The sequence below is a fragment of the Ictalurus punctatus genome, chromosome 10, assembly GCF_001660625.3.
Source record: "Ictalurus punctatus breed USDA103 chromosome 10, Coco_2.0, whole genome shotgun sequence".
Classification (NCBI taxonomy): domain Eukaryota; kingdom Metazoa; phylum Chordata; class Actinopteri; order Siluriformes; family Ictaluridae; genus Ictalurus; species Ictalurus punctatus.
The window spans coordinates 16,025,541-16,042,714 of record NC_030425.2 but is presented as its reverse complement, the minus strand read 5'-3'; positions in this window follow the sequence as shown (position 1 = coordinate 16,042,714).

Genomic DNA, 17,174 nt, shown 5'->3' with positions numbered 1-17,174 from the left:
CTTCTTTAAAAAAATCATCCCTACATCCCCATTCGAATTCATTTCTACAGTTTAGCACAGGGGTGTCCAATCTTATCCCGAAAGGGCCGGTGTGGGTGCAGGATTTCATTCCAACCAAGCAGAAGCCACACCTGAGTCTACTGAAAGCCAAGATCAACTGATTAAAACAGGTTTAATCAGGTGTGGGTCCTGCTTGGTTGGAATGAAAACCTGCACCCACACCGGCCCTTTCCGGATCAGATTGGACACCCCTGGTTTAGCATAATCAGTTGTGCGTGGTTTTGGGGTGCGCTTGTGCGCCAATCAAACACAGTGGAACAGGTCGACCATTGACAAACTTACTTAGCGAGACAGCAGCTTTCAGGTAAGTTGAGTGACTTTTGTTGGTAGTATGAATAAAATACTTTTATAATCACAATGCCGATTAGCTTAAATTTGCAGCAGATGCTTATTTTTTATTAGCATCCTCTAGTTCTCTCTTTCAATATAGCAAAAATGATTTTCATGAGAACGGCTTTGTAGAACTGAGATTCACTTCAAGTAAATTGGCTAGCTAGATTAGCTTGGAATGTCTCGTGCCCGCACAGTTTTCCCTCCAGTTTTCTGCTTGATGTGCTGGTCAGTCCGTCACAGTGATTGCAATTTTTACATGTTAGACAAGCTCCTTTTAAAAGTGTATATCACGGTGATAGATCCTGCGGCTCGTCTTAAATTTGCTGTTTATGACAACAGTCATATGACAATGAGAAATAATTCTGTTACAGTTCCTATGAATAAAAACTAAAGAGTCTCAAACTCTTTTTTATGAGTGTCATCAGGGTCCATACAAGGAGCTTAAAGTACTTGAATTTGGCTCTTTGAAATGTAAGTACTGGAAAACCTTGAAAAAATGTTATCCAGAGGAGCTTAAAAAGTGCTTGAATAATAAAAAGTCAATAAATGCAAAATCATTAAATATCTTTAAAGTGCTTATTTTTTGATAGAAGACGAATACAATCCTTTCACTCAATATATGACTCCCCGCTGCAGCCCTTTCCTCTCGCTCTCCTCCCGCTATGCACTCACTCATTTTAATAGAAACAGTTCCAGTCCACTTCTCAGCCCTGTGAGTGCAAGGTCCTGCTTTCCCCCAGGAGCCACACCTCTCTCTGCGGCTACTCTGTTCAGTGAGGGACAGAGAGGAGCAGCACATTCAGTGTGAGAGAAAAAGTAAGAAAGATATTCTGTCGCTTCTAACTTTCTCTCTGAGTGATCGTTTTACATGTAAATATAGCCAAAGTCACAGCACAACTGTTGTGTTTAACTTATTTGTATAGTGATTTTGTCAGATGACATTGTGGCTACAAATCAAGAGTTTAGCAGTGCAGAGCAGCAGCTTAGATGGCTTGTACTGTAAGTGACAGCTGGTTGACATGTAGTCTTAATGCGCCACGTTTCAGTCACTAACCATAGATCGCTAGTGAATTTGTATAAATGTTATTTAAAAAAAATTCTTAATGGATAATTACATAATTAAAAGAAATTGAAATTAATGTTATAATAGATTATAATTTCAAATTAATTTTGTCAAGTAAAGTGGACAAGCTTTCCTGTGACAGACACTTCAAACTGAGAGATCATGTACAGTAGTTGAGATACTCGTTCCCGAGTCGAGGTCTTTCCTGGTGTAAAGGCCCATTCACTCTAGAGTTCGAGAGTTGGCTTTCCCCACAGTCATCGTTCCTGTGTAGTGATTGCATTTCTGCATGGTATAAATTCTCTTCCATAGACACAAGTCTTTGAAACAAATGCAATCCTTCCATAATGTGTGTAACCGGTAGACTCCTTGAGTATGAACGATCAAACGGCTTCTATTTGTCAGTAAATGTCGCAAAACAACGGTCTTAAAAGTTTTTAAAAATGCAACAGCATGTTCATATATTATTGATGTAGAGTACAGATGAAAATGGCTGTGCATTTATTTGTGCTATCACAGGATATGTGTGGATCAGAAAACATTGTTGTGTTGTCTCCCCTCTACCCCCTCCACTCAGCAGATTACCACCTACTTTTCTAGCATTTTTCAAAACTGTGATGAGAACTAACCGATGCTGAATAGGGCACTTATGTTGTAGATGGATGTAAGATTAGATTTGAGTAATATTGGCACAATAATCTGTTTATTAATACACATTATTTGCTTGATTTTCTAGACTAGTATTATAAAAGAACAAAATTATTTTGAATTTGAAGAAGGTAATATCCATTTGTTATGACTGTGTGGTCTCTTGAGTACATCTGAGATGCTTGGCTTTGATGTTCTGTGCAAACAGAAGTACTGTCTACAATAAGCTGAGAGGTAAAAGGTATAAGCTAAGACAAAGATTTTATTAAACTGTGACTAAATGTTTTTCTCGCCAGTGCAACTTAATTATATGAATAGAGCACATCATTCTATCGTTGGATATGTTATTGTACCAAAATCGCACACAGTGAACCAACGGTACGATAAGTGAACAAACTGTTCTTGTTAGAATTCCTTGTTTTAGTCATGAAGGATTCAGTGTTTTAACTAATCAGCTTGAGTCAATGATTCAGCGACTTGCTCACAACATGAAAGACATTTGGACATTTGACATTTTGGACATTGTCATTTGTGCCACCACCTACTAATTTAAATATCTAATCTCCAGAAATTATCACTAGACAAATGGATGAACAAAATTGTATCAACAAAGTAATGAATCAAAATCCCCACCATTTGGAAAGCCATAAACATTTTATAGTTTTTATACTTATTCTATTTTATGTAAAACTCACCACACTTTAACACAACACAGTCTTCTTTTTTCTGCAGTCTCTGCCCAGATCCTCTCAAATTTCTCTCCAGCCTGATGGCCCAGTATCTGAATCTGACATATTACAGAGAGGCATTATAGACCCCAGCATTTAAAAAGATTGTATTTATAACCAGTAATGTGAAAAAGTAAGTAAACCCCATGGAAAATGTTGGCTTTTTTGACATACTCTTCCATGCAATATTCTTTCAGTTGGAAGATGTTTGAGGGTTTTCTTGCATGTACTGCCCTTTTCAAAATACCCTCACCCCCCCCCCAACATTTCAATGGGATTCAAATTCGGGCTTTGACTAGGCCATTAGGCCACAGATCATTATCCTGTTGAAAGGTCCACTTTTGGTTCAACTTCAACTTTTGGACAGATGGCCTCGCATTATCTTCAAGCACTCTTTGATATGATGCAGAATTAATCAATGAAATCAATGAAAGGTATCTTGGCTCTGCACCAAACATGTCTGCTGTTACTGTGGCCAAACAACTCTATCTTTGATTCGTCTTTCCAAAGCACATTATTCCAAAAGGCCTGGTCTTTGCCCATATGGTCATAGGCAAATGGTAGACAGCAAATGCTTTTTCCTGACACTCTGCCCATGCAGGTCAAATTTGTGCAATCTCTTTCTGATTGTAGAAGCATGCAATTTTGACACCAACAGTTGCAAGACTTACTAGCAGATCCTGTGATGAAATGCTGGGGTCCTTGGTGACTTCTTTTTGCATCAGACGGTCTGTTCTTCGCCTGAATTTGCTGGTTCTGGACTAATTGGCAATCGTTGGAAATCAGTGCCATTTGTAGATTATTTTCCTTACAGTGGTATGATGTATTTCAAATAATTTGGAGATCTTTTTGAATCCCATGCCAGATTCATAGGCATCCACAACCTTTTTTCTCAAGGCCTTACAGAACTCTTTAGATCTTGGCATGATGACACCACACACCTCAATAGCAAAGGGAACACCAGACACTAGATATGAGAGAGGTATAAATAACACAAGTTCCACCTGCCCTCCCTAAGCAGGGTCTAATCATTGGCACCCGATCTTGAATACCTTTTATGTGTCGTTTGATAGAGTTTACCAACTTTATTTATAGGCACTGTTTCAAAGAGGACCAAATGTTTTGTTAAATACAGTGCCCTCCAATAATATTGGCACCCTTGGTAAATATGAGCAAAGAAGGCTGTGAAAAATTTTCTTTATTGTTTAACATTTTGATCTTTTGTTAAACAAATTCACAAAAATACTCTGCTCTCTACTCTGGTCAGGTGTCCACAAACATTTGGCCATGTGTACATACAGACTAACTTTAATTGTTTTCATTTATGGATTTGTTTTGGATTGCTTTTCCTTCAAGTCATTAACATTAAACAAATGAAAATATTTTAATATTTTATATAAATAAATTTTTTTACTAAATTGGTGTTTGCAGTTGAAATAAATAAATGATTTTAACTTGTCAGCATAATCCATATATAAAAATGCAGTAACTGATCACCAATTATATTATTTGAATCCGAACAATCGAGACTCAAATTAGTGAGCTTCCTTACACACAAATTTACAAAACCTTATGAATAAATGTATTCATATCCAGTTTGATTAATGTAGCCCACTGTTAGGCTAAAAAAATTACTAAATTACTTCAATCTGTTCTCTGAGTTTAGGCCACGCCTCCTCTCTGTGTCTGACACCAAACTATGTGCTGAGGATGAATGTGATTCAACTTCATGACTATTTTTCTAGCTATTGGTGTGAGTCCAGAACGTAATTAAATTGAAAAAGATTTGAAATTGCAATTGTAAACTCAACACTGAGCTGTTAAATCAATATCTTAACATTTACAAACCAATGGCAACATAAATATAATAAAAATACCATTATTACATCTTGCCATGGCCATTTAATATTTTTATTTCATGTCATTGGCCTCAACTAATTTCCTATCAAAAAATGGTTAAAAAAAAAAAAAAAAAAAAAAAAAATATATATATATATATATATATATATATTTAATTATATTACAAATATATGAAAATACAAATGAACCTGTTGTGTTATTGTATCACACTATATTGTGTCCTCCAGTTTGAGTTGACATTTCAGTGATTTGATGCGTCTCCCCCACAGTTATATTGAGTGAGAGAGAGAGAGAGAGAGAGAGAGAGAGAGAGAGAGAGAGAGTACAGAGTAAAGTTACATTTAGCAGCATGTCATAACAACAAGAATCATGCTTTATTACTGCTTTGAATCTGTCTATGAATGAAAACAAACTCATTTCTGAACACAGCACTGTTCTTGTAATTTTTTTCATTTTAATTCCTAAAATGAAAAATAAAAATCCCTATCAGTGCGGTTTATGATATTTACTATATTAAGAAGAACATTTCACATTTTCCGTGAAATTCAAGACTGGAATCACCAAATGCTAATGTTTAGGGGTGGGCAATATGACTACAATCTTATTTCACAATAACGATATGTTTCCTCAGGTAGGTCTATCAGTAGTATTCAAGTAAGAAATGCTATGGAAATTGAACAAAGCATTTAAATGTCAAATAAAATAGACATATTAGACTTATTACTTAAATAGACTCGATTCTTATTAAATTTACAGAAGTTATTCAGTCAAATGATTGGGTGAGTGATTTTCTCTTAGTCTTTTGTTGTTTGATTAACATTAATGACACAGACAGCAGTAGGTTTATTAGACTGCTGTCATTTTAAGACCTAATGCACAGAGCCAATCTACTGTATTGACACACCTCCGATTTTCCCCCAACTGTTTACATTCACTTTAAGATATAATTGACCGTGTTTGCATGAATACAAACATTGCCCAGACCTGCCCAGACCTGCATTTTGACATGATGTGTGTGTATTTATTTGACTGTCTAAGCATTATAAGCTGCTAAAGAAAACTCAATTCAGCACTCCCACGATGAGGCGGCCCCCTGGTCAGGCAGGGAGATATTTATTAACTTCTTGTTATCTTACTTTTATGTTGTTATTTATTTTTTATCTTTCTTTTCATGTTACAAATGACGTGGACTCGACTGTACTCTGAAATGAGTCCAAAATGTCAGAGTCCATGTCAAGTTCGAGTACAAATTTACCCGAGTGCGTTACAAGTCCAGGTTTGTTCATTATTGGAATTGAGTACGATCCCGAGTCTGAGATCGTGTATCCCAACTCTACTTTTTAGCATCACTGGCCTAAATGTTTCAATGCAATAGTGCAAATCAAAAAAGATGCTGATCCTATCTTGGGTATAAACCGAGAGGAGGTGGAGAGTGTTAATGACATTAAGATCCAGAGTCTACATAACAAAAGATCTCACATGTTCTGTTAATACCTCCTACTTGGTGAAGAAAGCACAGCAAAGGCTATTCTTCTTGTGGAAACTTCAGCAGGCCAGACTTCCTGCCAGCTCTTAGTGAACTACAACTGCAGCACCATATAAAGCATACTCACCTGTGGTATCACAGTATGGTATGCTGGCTGCACTGGGGAAAACTGCACAGATTTGTTCCGGATAGTTAAAACAGCACAGTCGATTATAGGCTCTGACCTCCCGAACTTGGATGTTGTGTATGCTAGCCGACTACACACAAAGGCTAGCAACATCATCAAAGACTCCACCAACCCAGAACACAGAATGTTTTTCCCCTTGCCATTGCGGAAGATGTACAGGGTCAGCAAGTCCCACACAAAAGTGCAGTTTCTTCTCCAGAGCTGTAGCTGCCATCACCCTCAGTACCTGAACAGTCCCCTATGGCTGTTAAGGACTGAGGGCTACTTCAAACCTATCTTAAAAAACACTGTGCTATAAAAACATAAATGCATTACAATACACTCTTTCACTTCTTATCAACGTGCAATATACCTCCAATGGTTTTATATCAATGTGCAGTATATACATTTCAATAATCAAGGGCAATATATGTATATATTTTACAGTGTACTTCATTTTACTTATTCTTAAGTCACTATTTTTAAAACCCTTTCATTATAAGTGTAATGTTTAAGAGTCTTTTGTTGCTCTCTGAGAGTTGCCACACTAAATTTCATTGTATTGTATATAATGACAATAAACTATCATACTCTTAGTCTTACATTAGATCACTATTCCTTTAAGACTGATTAGTCTCCCGCAGCACTAGATTTGAGACAATAATTAACTCTGGTACTTTGGAAAATAAAAAGGGAATGCTGCCAATTGGCATGTCAATAAAACCCAACAACTGTAGCTCACCACAGCCATGGCAGTCATCCAAACTGAGTTTCTCGAGGTCTACAGCAGCAGCCATTTTGTTGCTTCACCCATGAGTGTTACGTATGTGAAGAGGCAATCCTATCCTGTTCAGCATTTGCTAACTGCACATATAGACGATGTACGTTCTCCTTCACTCTCAAACACATCCTTACATGGGGCTCTGCTTTTCCCCTTGAGGCAAGCTACTGAATGTCTTCAAAGAGATTCCACTTCTGGAAAGAATTAATGGGACATAATAAAGCTGCGTATTCTTAACATCTCAAGCACAGCAAGGAGCTTTAAGGTTTTAAGAAGACCTCCATTGCTCTCATGAATATTTCTGATTTATTAACTGAGATCAATGCAAAACCAGAGATGTGCAGGATCTATCCCAGACACTAAGTCAGTCTCTCTCTCTCTCTCTCTTTCTCTCTGTCTCACTCACACACACACACACACACACACACACACACACACACACACACACACACACACACACACACACACACACACACACACACACACACACACACACACACTCACTCGTGGAAGGTCTGCACAGATGGCTTATCACCATAAGGAATTTGGTCTTTAGGTAGAACCCATATGACACATATATACTGTAGATGCAAGAATGACAATACTGAAATTTTCCCCAAGGGAATTTTTTTATGGATATAATCCATGTTTTCAAAATTATGCATGTTAAGGAAATACAAAAGAAAGACTGATAATTGAAGTTCTAGCCACTGGTTTTCAGTTTATACTACAGTGCTGTTGAATTCTCGATTCTGATTACTCAGATGGTGTTGATTATTTTTCTACAACAGGTTTCTCAGGTTTATATTAATGAGCTCATTCTAATACTTTGTTTCCTTAGTAACAATGTACACATAAAGTGATTAAAAAGTATATGTAATTGTTGCTCTGATGATGTTTCCTGTGAGGTGGTTTATTTAAACTTTGTGGAAGGAGGCTCCAGTCTCAGCTCGTTGTAACAGTGAGCGGTAAAGCTGTAACTTTGCGTTTTCTGACATGGGAAAATCTTCAGTGTCACAATCAATTAAATAGGCGTAGTTCAATGTTTTGTTTTGTTTTTACTGGAGATTGTCAAAATATCTTGTAAAGTAGCAGTAGTATATACAATATATTATGAAGTAGCACAACTCCCTGCCAAGGAATGTTCTCTCCTGGCAAACGTGTTTGAACCCTTTCTCTGTCGCAGTACCCAGATAAAGCCTGACAGAGACCCTGTACGCATTCTGCCACTGCATTCCAGTAGTTCAGTTTTATTTATTTATTTTTACTCATAAACACACCATAATCATCTTCCCCTGATCACTGTCCTTTGACTAACTCACAATCACTATATGAAAGACTATTTTATTTACATTTTGTACAGTTAAAGTTTGTTAGATGACCCCTTGGAGGCAACAAGTCAACAAAAAAATTAGACATTAGGAGCATAATTTTCCCAGCACGCATTGTGATCTGATGCAGTTTGATATGTTTGATATAGCCTTCTATTCCAGCTGCATGGCTGGCCACTTGCGAGTTTGTTTTTAAAAAAATATATTTTGTACAGCTGCTTTAAAAAGGAAATGGTGTTCATGACATTTACATTCATGCTTACTGCATTCCTCATCTGGAATTCTTTGTGTAAACCTGGTTAATGAAGCACAGTCATCTTTATTCTGAGCACAGAAAATTGGCTTTGAGAGCGTCATTCAAGAAAATTTGCCTGTGCTTCCTTTGGGAGTGCAGGCTGTAAACATACTGTGCCAACATGTTCTAATACTATTTTTCTAATTCTATTGCATCAAATCATTAAATTTATCCAATAAACCATCACATCAGTGATCTGTTATTAGCAGAGGATGACCATCAGCCCAAAATATCTAATATATCCAAAATATATACATAAAAAAGACCATATTTTTATTATATGTATTGAAGGAAAAAAGGAACAAAGAGATTCAACGTTTTTACATCAAAAATGAAATGGTTACTGAAGCTGAATTAATAATGGTAATTAAATTAGAAATAAATTAGATAAGTTAAAATCTGTTAAATTAGTTTTTTTCAACAATTCCTGGTAATGTCCATCCATCCATCCACCCTTCTTCTATACCACTTATCCTTTTCAGGGTCACGGGGAACCTGGACCTTATCCCAGGGAGCATCGGGCACAAGGCGGGGTACACCCTGAACAGGGTCCTGATAATGAATATAGTTGTTTAATCCATATTTAGTTGATATACGATTAAAAAAAACCCCAAAATACTTAATGTATGATATACAATGGCAATAATATTTTCTTTTATGTTTATTCAGTGTATAATGACCCCATGCTGTGTATAGGCAGGAAATCATGAAAATTATCCAATAAATAAACACATCACTGATCCGATATCAGTAGGGGGTGACCATCAGTCCAAATGTAAATAAGTACAAGGGTACATTTTCAAAACTCATTGATGCTTCCTTGTTTTATATCATTTACCTCATGGCCTGGAAATTGATGAACGTCCACCATCTTCTGTCACTTGAAAGTAGCAAAGAACAAAGGTATTGTATGCTTCTAGACAAAGGATACAGAGGCTCTTCCTAAAAGTTTTTTTTTTAGTGTAGCCTATGATAATGACACCATAGTGTATATATGCAGCAGTGCTGTAGTCAAGACAAGTCCAAAACCAACACTAGCTGAGTCCAGATCTTTTTCAAGGCCAAGACTTTTACTTCAATTAACTTCATTTGTGCATTTCTAGAAGAAGGAACTATTTCTGAACAAACTTTTGCATGCAAATAAAAATACAACAGAACACAAATTGTATATATATATATATATATATATATATATATATATATATATATATATAAATATATGTATATATATATATATATATATATATATATATATATATATATATATATATATATATATATATATATATATATATATATCCATCCTCAACCGCTTATCTGTTAGTCGGGTCGCGGGGGAAGCAGCTCCAGCAGGGGACCCCAAACTTCCTTTTCCCGAGCCACATTAACCAGCTCTGACTGGGGGATCCCGAGGCGTTTCCAGGAGAGTGTGGAAATATAATCTCTCCACCTGGTCCTGGGTCTTCCTCGAGGTCTCCTCCCAACTGGACATGCCTGGAACACCTCCCTAGGGAGGCGCCCAGGGGGCATCGTTACCAGGTGCCCGAACCACCTCAACTGGCTCCTTTCAACGCAAAGGAGCAGCAGCTCTACTCTGAGTTCCTCTCGGATAACCGAGCTTCTCACCCTATCTCTAAGGGAGAGGCCAGCCACCCTCCTGAGAAAACCCATTTCGGCCACTTGCACCCGCGATCTAATTCTTTCGGTCACTACCCAACCTTCATGACCATAGGTGAGGGTAGGAACGAAGATTGCCCGGTAGATCGAGAGCTTTGCCTTCTGGCTCAGCTCTCTTTTCGTCACAACGGTGCGGTAAAGCAATTGCAGTACCGCTCCCACTGATCCGATTCTCCGGCCAGTCTCCCGCTCCAATGTCCTCTCACTCGTGAACAAGACCCCAAGGTACTTGAACTCCTTCACGTGGGTAAAGTACTCATTCCCCACCTGGAGTAGGCACTCCATCGGTTTCCTGCTGAGAACCATGGCCTCAGATTTAGAGGTGCCAATCCTCATCCCAGCCGCTTCACACTCAGCTGCAGACCGATCCAGTGAGTGCTGGAGGTCACGGACCGATGATGCCATCAGGACCACATCATCTGCAAAAAGCAGCGATGAGATCATCAGGTCACCAAACTGCACCCCCTCCCCACCATGACTACACCTCGATATCCTGTCCATGAATATCACAAACAGGACTGGTGACAAAGCACAGCCTGGCGGAGCCCAACCCCCACCTGGAACGAGTCCGACTTTTTGCCGAGCATCCGGACGCAGCTCTCGCTTTGGGAGTACAGCGATTGGATAGCCCTAAGAAGGGAACCCCTCACACCATACTCCCTCAGCACCTCCCACAGTAAACCCCTGGGGACCCGGTCATATGCCTTCTCCAAATCCACAAAACACATGTAGACTGGCTGGGCATACTCCCAGGCCCCCTCCAAGATCCTTGCGAGACTGAAGAACTGGGCCATTGTTCCATGACCAGGACGAAATCCGCATTGTACCTCTTCTATCCAAGGTTCGACTATCGGCCGAACCCTTCATTCCAGCACCCTGGAGTAGACTTTACCAGGGAGGCTGAGAAGTGTGATACCCCTATAGTTGGTGCACACTCTCTGGTCCCCTTTTTTGAACAGGGGAACCACCACCCCGGTCTGCCTTGGGCACTGTCCCCGACTTCCACGCAATGTTAAAGAGGCGTGTCATCCAAGACGTCCCCTCCACACCCACAGCTTTCAGCATTTCTGGGCGGATCTCATCAATTCCCGGGGCTTTGCCACTGTGTAGTTGTTTGACTACCTCAGTGACCTCCACCAGGGAAATTAACGATGATCCCCCATCATCCTCCACCTCTGCTTCTACCATAGAGGGCGTGTTAGTTGGATTCAGGAGTTCCTCAAAGTGTTCCTTCCACCGTGCAATTACTTCCATCTCATCCATAGTAAAAATCTAGTTGTCACACAAAAACCTAAGCATAAATTTAATTCTTTTGAAATTCTTTATACCAGTATAAGTTATGTAGCCAAAAAAAATAAGTGAATTCCTCTAATTATTATTTACAGACCCCCAGGGCCATATACTGAATTTCCTAGTGAATTTGCAGACTTTGTCTCAAACCTGGTTGTGTCTGTAGATAAAGCATTAATCGTCGGAGACTTTAATATTCATTTTGATAACCTGTAAGACCATCTAAGATTAGCGGTTGTGTCCATCTTAGATGCAGTAGGGATTAATCAGAACGTAATAATGGTGGTCACACTCTTGACCTCATACTAACATACGGACTAAGTATAGAAAATATTATAATTTTTCCGCAGTCTGAAGTTGTCTCAGACCATTATCTTATCTCGTTCATAATACAGCGTAAAACGTACCTACACATCAGCTACTGCACCGAGCTTCATAAATAACCTCGCAGAAACATCAATTAGATTTGGATCACCGTCAGATCCCATAGAACTCGATCAGGCGACTGAAAGCTTGGAGTCAACACTCCGCTACACGCTAGATAGAGTGGCTCCACTCAAAAGAAAAATAATTAGAGAAAAAAATTAGCACCCTGGTATAATGATCAAACGCGAACCTTAAAACAGACATCTCGACAATTAGAACGTAAATGGCGTCAAACCAAACTGGTGATATTTCAAACAGCGTGGAAGGAGAGCCTACTGAAATATAGGAAATCTCTTGGCGATGCTAGAAAAATCTATTTCTCCACCTTAATAGGAGATAACAAAAACAATTCTAGATTCCTTTTCAACACAGTAGCAAACTTAACTAGGAATAAAACCACTACAGAGAGAAACACTCAATCATTACATAGCAGTGACGATTTCATGAAATTTTTCATTGATAAGGTTGAAAATATTAGACGTGAAATACAGGCCATTAAATTAAAACCGGACAGTACTGTAACAAACCCATTACATGACAATGTAGCAATATCAGATCAATGTTTAGAGTATTTTTCTCCGCTTATAGAGACCGAACTAGCTACATTAATCTCTTCAGCCAGTTCATCAACTTGCATACTAGATCCCGTACCAACATGTTTGTTTAAACAGGAGTAATTTGTCCAGGAGTAATTGAACTACTTTTAAATATAATCAATTCTTCCCTAAGCACTGGCTATGTACCTAAATCACTTAAATTAGCAGTTATTAAACCCTTGATTAAAAAACCTGATCTTGACCCATCTCTGTTGTCCAGCTATAGACCAATATCAAATCTCCCCTTCATCTCTAAGATTTTAGAAAAGGTTGTAGCAAAGCAGTTATGCTCATACTTAGATAGGAATAACATTCATGAAATGTATCACTCAGGATTTAGACCTCATCATAGCACAGAGACAGCGTTAGTTAAAGTAGTAAATGACCTTCTACTGACCTACGATCAGGGTTGTGTCTTGCTGTTTGTGTTATTCGACCTCAGTGCAGCTTTTGATACTATAAATCATACTATTCTCCTTGATAAACTAGAAAATGTTGTTGGCATTAAGGGAACAGTCCTCTCCTGGCTCAGGTCTTATCTGACCGATCGTTATCAGTTCGTAGATGTAAATGGTGATTTCTCCATGCGTACTGAGGTTACTTTTGGAGTTCCACAGGGTTCTGTTTTAGGCCCACTGCTCTTTACTTTATATATGCTACCCCTAGAACAAATTATTCGTAAACATAAAATTAGCTTCCACTGTTATGCTGATTATATACAGTTGTATGTTTCAGCGAAGCCAGAGGACAGACAGAAGCTTAGTAAAGTTGAGGATTGTGTAAAGAACATTAGACATTGGATGTTAACTAACTTCCTTTTACTTAATTCTGATAAAACAGAAATACTTTTATTAGGCCCACGTGTAGCTAGAAGTAATTTTTCTGATCACATGGTTACTCTGGATGGTCTTTCTGTTTCATCATGTACAGCAGTTAAAGACCTTGGAGTGATTGTTGACTCCAGCCTATCATTTGATGCTCATGTAGATAAGAAAGATAAGAAACATATTGTCACTACATGATGCGGAAATACTAGTTCATGCATTCGTCCCCTCTAGATTAGATTACTGTAATGCCTTACTGTCTGGATGTTCCAGTAGGAATATAAATAAGCTCCAGTTAGTCCAGAATGCAGCTGCTAGAGTCCTAACTAGAACTAGAAGATACGACCATATCACACCAATATTATCAGTACTGCATTGGCTCCCAGTAAAATCTCGCATTAATTATAAAATGCTTTTATTAACCTTTAAAGCACTAAACGGTCTCGCGCCACAATATCTAAGCGACCTTTTGGTTTTATATGATCTGCCACGCCTACTTAGATCAAAAGATGCAGGCTATTTGACGGTACCTCGAATAGTGAAGGCTACAGCAGGGGGAAGAGCCTTTGCTTATAGAGCCCCACAGTTATGGAGCAGTCTTCCTATTAGTGTTCGGGACACAGACACAGTCTCAGTGTTTAAGTCTAGGCTTAAAACGTATTTGTTTACTCAAGCCTACCCCGACTAGATTCTGTTCTACTACTTCGCAGTCATAATAATCTTTTTTCTCCCTCTCTCCTTTCGCCGAGCCCTACACGAATTTATGGAGATACTAGAGATCCAGATCCTTTCTGCCTCTGGATGGAGCTCAAATCTTCTCTAATTCCAGACTGCTGGGACTACGGCTGCTCCTAAGGCCATACAGACTTCATATAAATCCATAATGAACTTTTTCACACTATCTATTGTTACCCAGATGAGGATGGGTTCCCTTCTGAGTCGGGTTCCTCACAAGGTTTCTTCCTCTTAAAACATCTTAGGGAGTTTTTCCTTGCCACCGTCACCACTCAGTGGCTTGCTCAGTTGGGATAAATTCACACCTTTAATATCTGTATACCATGTTGATATTTCTGTAAATCTGCTTTGAGACAATGTCTATTGTAAAAAGCACTATAAAAATAAAATTTAATTGAATTGAACTTCCTCAGTTGAGGTCAACAGTGTCCCATCCTTACTGTACACTGCTTGGATGGTTCCCCATATCCCCCTCCTGAGGTGGTGGATGGTTTTCCAGAAACACCTTGGTGCCGACCGAAAGTCCATCTCCATGTCCTCTCCGAACTTCTCCCACACCCGCTGCTTTGCCTCTTTCACGGCAGAGGCTGCAGCCCTTCGGGCCTGTTGGTACCTTACAACTGCTTCCGGGGTCCTCCGGGATAACACATCCCAGAATGCTTCCTTCTTCAGTCGGACGGCTTCCCTGACCACCGGTGTCCACCAGGATGTTTGAGGATTACCGCCCCTTGAGGCACCTAAGACCTTGAGACCACAGCTCTCCACCGCAGCTCCAGCAATGGAGGCACGCAGGTTCAATGCCCCCAACCTCCACAGGGGTGCCAGAAAAACTCCGCCGGAGGTGTGAGTTGAAGATCTCACGGACAGGGGCCTCCTCCAGATGTTCCCAGTTCACCCGCACTACCCGTTTGAGCTTTCCAGGTCTGTCCAGAGTCCTCCCCGACCCCTTGACCCAACTCACCACCAGATGGTGATCAGTTGACAACTCTGCCCCTCTCTTCACCTGAGTGTCCCGAACATGCGGCCTCAGATCAGATGATGCGATTACAAAATCAATCATCGACCTTCGGCCTAGGGTGCTCTGGTACCACATACACTTATGAGCCTCCTTATGTTCGAACATGGTATTTATTATAGACAGTCCATGACTAGCATAGAAGTCCAACAACAAATGCCCGCTTGGGTTTAGATCAGGGAGGCCGTTCCTCCCAATCACGCCTCTCCAGGTATCTCCATCATTGCCCACGTGTGCGTTGAAGTCTCCCAGCAGAACTATGGAGTCCCCTGCTGGTGCCCCATACAGGAATCCATGCAGGGTCTCCAAGAAGGCCGAGTACTCTGAACTGGTGTTCGGTGCATATGCACAGACAACAGTCAGAGTTTCCCCCCCCACAACCCGTAGGCATAAGGAGGCGACACTCTCATCCACCGGTGTAAACTCCAACGTAACGGCGCCTCACACCCTGGTCAACTCCAGAGTAGGACAGAGTCCATCCCCTATCCAGGAGTACGGTTCCAGAACTGAGACTGTGTGTAGAGGTAAGCCCCACCAGATCTAACTGGTAGCTCTCCACCTCCCGCACAAGTTCCAGTTCTTTCCCCCACAGAGAGGTAACGTTTCACGTCCCCAGAGCCAGCCTCTGCCGCCCAAGTCTGGTCCGTTGAGGGCCCTGACCTTCACTGCCACCCATGTAGCAGCGCACCCGACCCCCACGGTTCACCCCACAAGTGATGGGCCCATAGGATGGAGAGGGTGCCACGTTGCTTTTTCAGGCTTTGCCCGGCTGGGCTCCGTGGCAAACCCAGACACCAGGCGCTTGCAGTCGGGCCCTCCCTCTGGGCCTGGCTTCAGATGGGGGCCCCGGGCTTCCTCTGGGCAGGGTAACTCCTCCTCTCTTTGTTTTCTTCATGAGGGTGTCTTTTAATTATATATATGTACACACACACACACACACACACACACACACACATATACATATATATATATATATATATATATATATATATACACACACACACACACACACACATATATATATATATATATATATATATATATATATATATATATATATATATATATATAATTTTTACTAGTGGTTGTCTTTGGGAAAGGAAATAGACGTATGAGTGCTGCTAGCATTGCTGCGGAGGTTGAAGGGGTGGGGGCTCAGCCTATCAGTGCTCAGACCATACGCCGCACACTGCATCAAATTGGTCTGCATGGCAGTCGTCCCAGAAGGAAGCCTCTTCTAAAGATGATGCACAAGAAAGCCCGCAAACAGTTTGCTGAAGACAAGCAGACTAAGGACATGCATTACTGGAACCATGTCCTGTGGTCTGATGAGACCAAGATAAACTTATTTGGTTCAGATGGTGTAAAGCGTGTGTGGTGGCAACCAGGTGAGGAGTACAAAGCCAAGTGTGTCTTGCCTACAGTCAAGCATGGTGGTGGGAGTGTCATGGTCTGGGGCTACATGAGTGCTGCTGGCTCTGGGGAGCTACAGTTCATTGAGGGAACCATGAATGCCAACATGTACTGTGACATACTGAAGCAGAGCATGATCAGTATGCAGTATGATAACGACCCCAAACACACCTCTGAGACAACCACTGCCTTGCTAAAGAAGCTGAGGATGAAGTGATGGACTGGCCAAGCATGTCTCCAGACTTAAACCCTATTGAGCATCTGTGGGGCATCCTCAAATGGAAGGTGGATGAGCACAAGGTCACTAACATCCACCAGCTCCATGATGTCCTCATGGAGGAGTGGAAGAGTACTCCAGTGGCAACCTGTGAAGCTCTGGTGAACTCCATGCCCAAGAGGGTTAAACCAGTGCTAGAAAATAATGGTGGCCACAAAAAATATTGACAT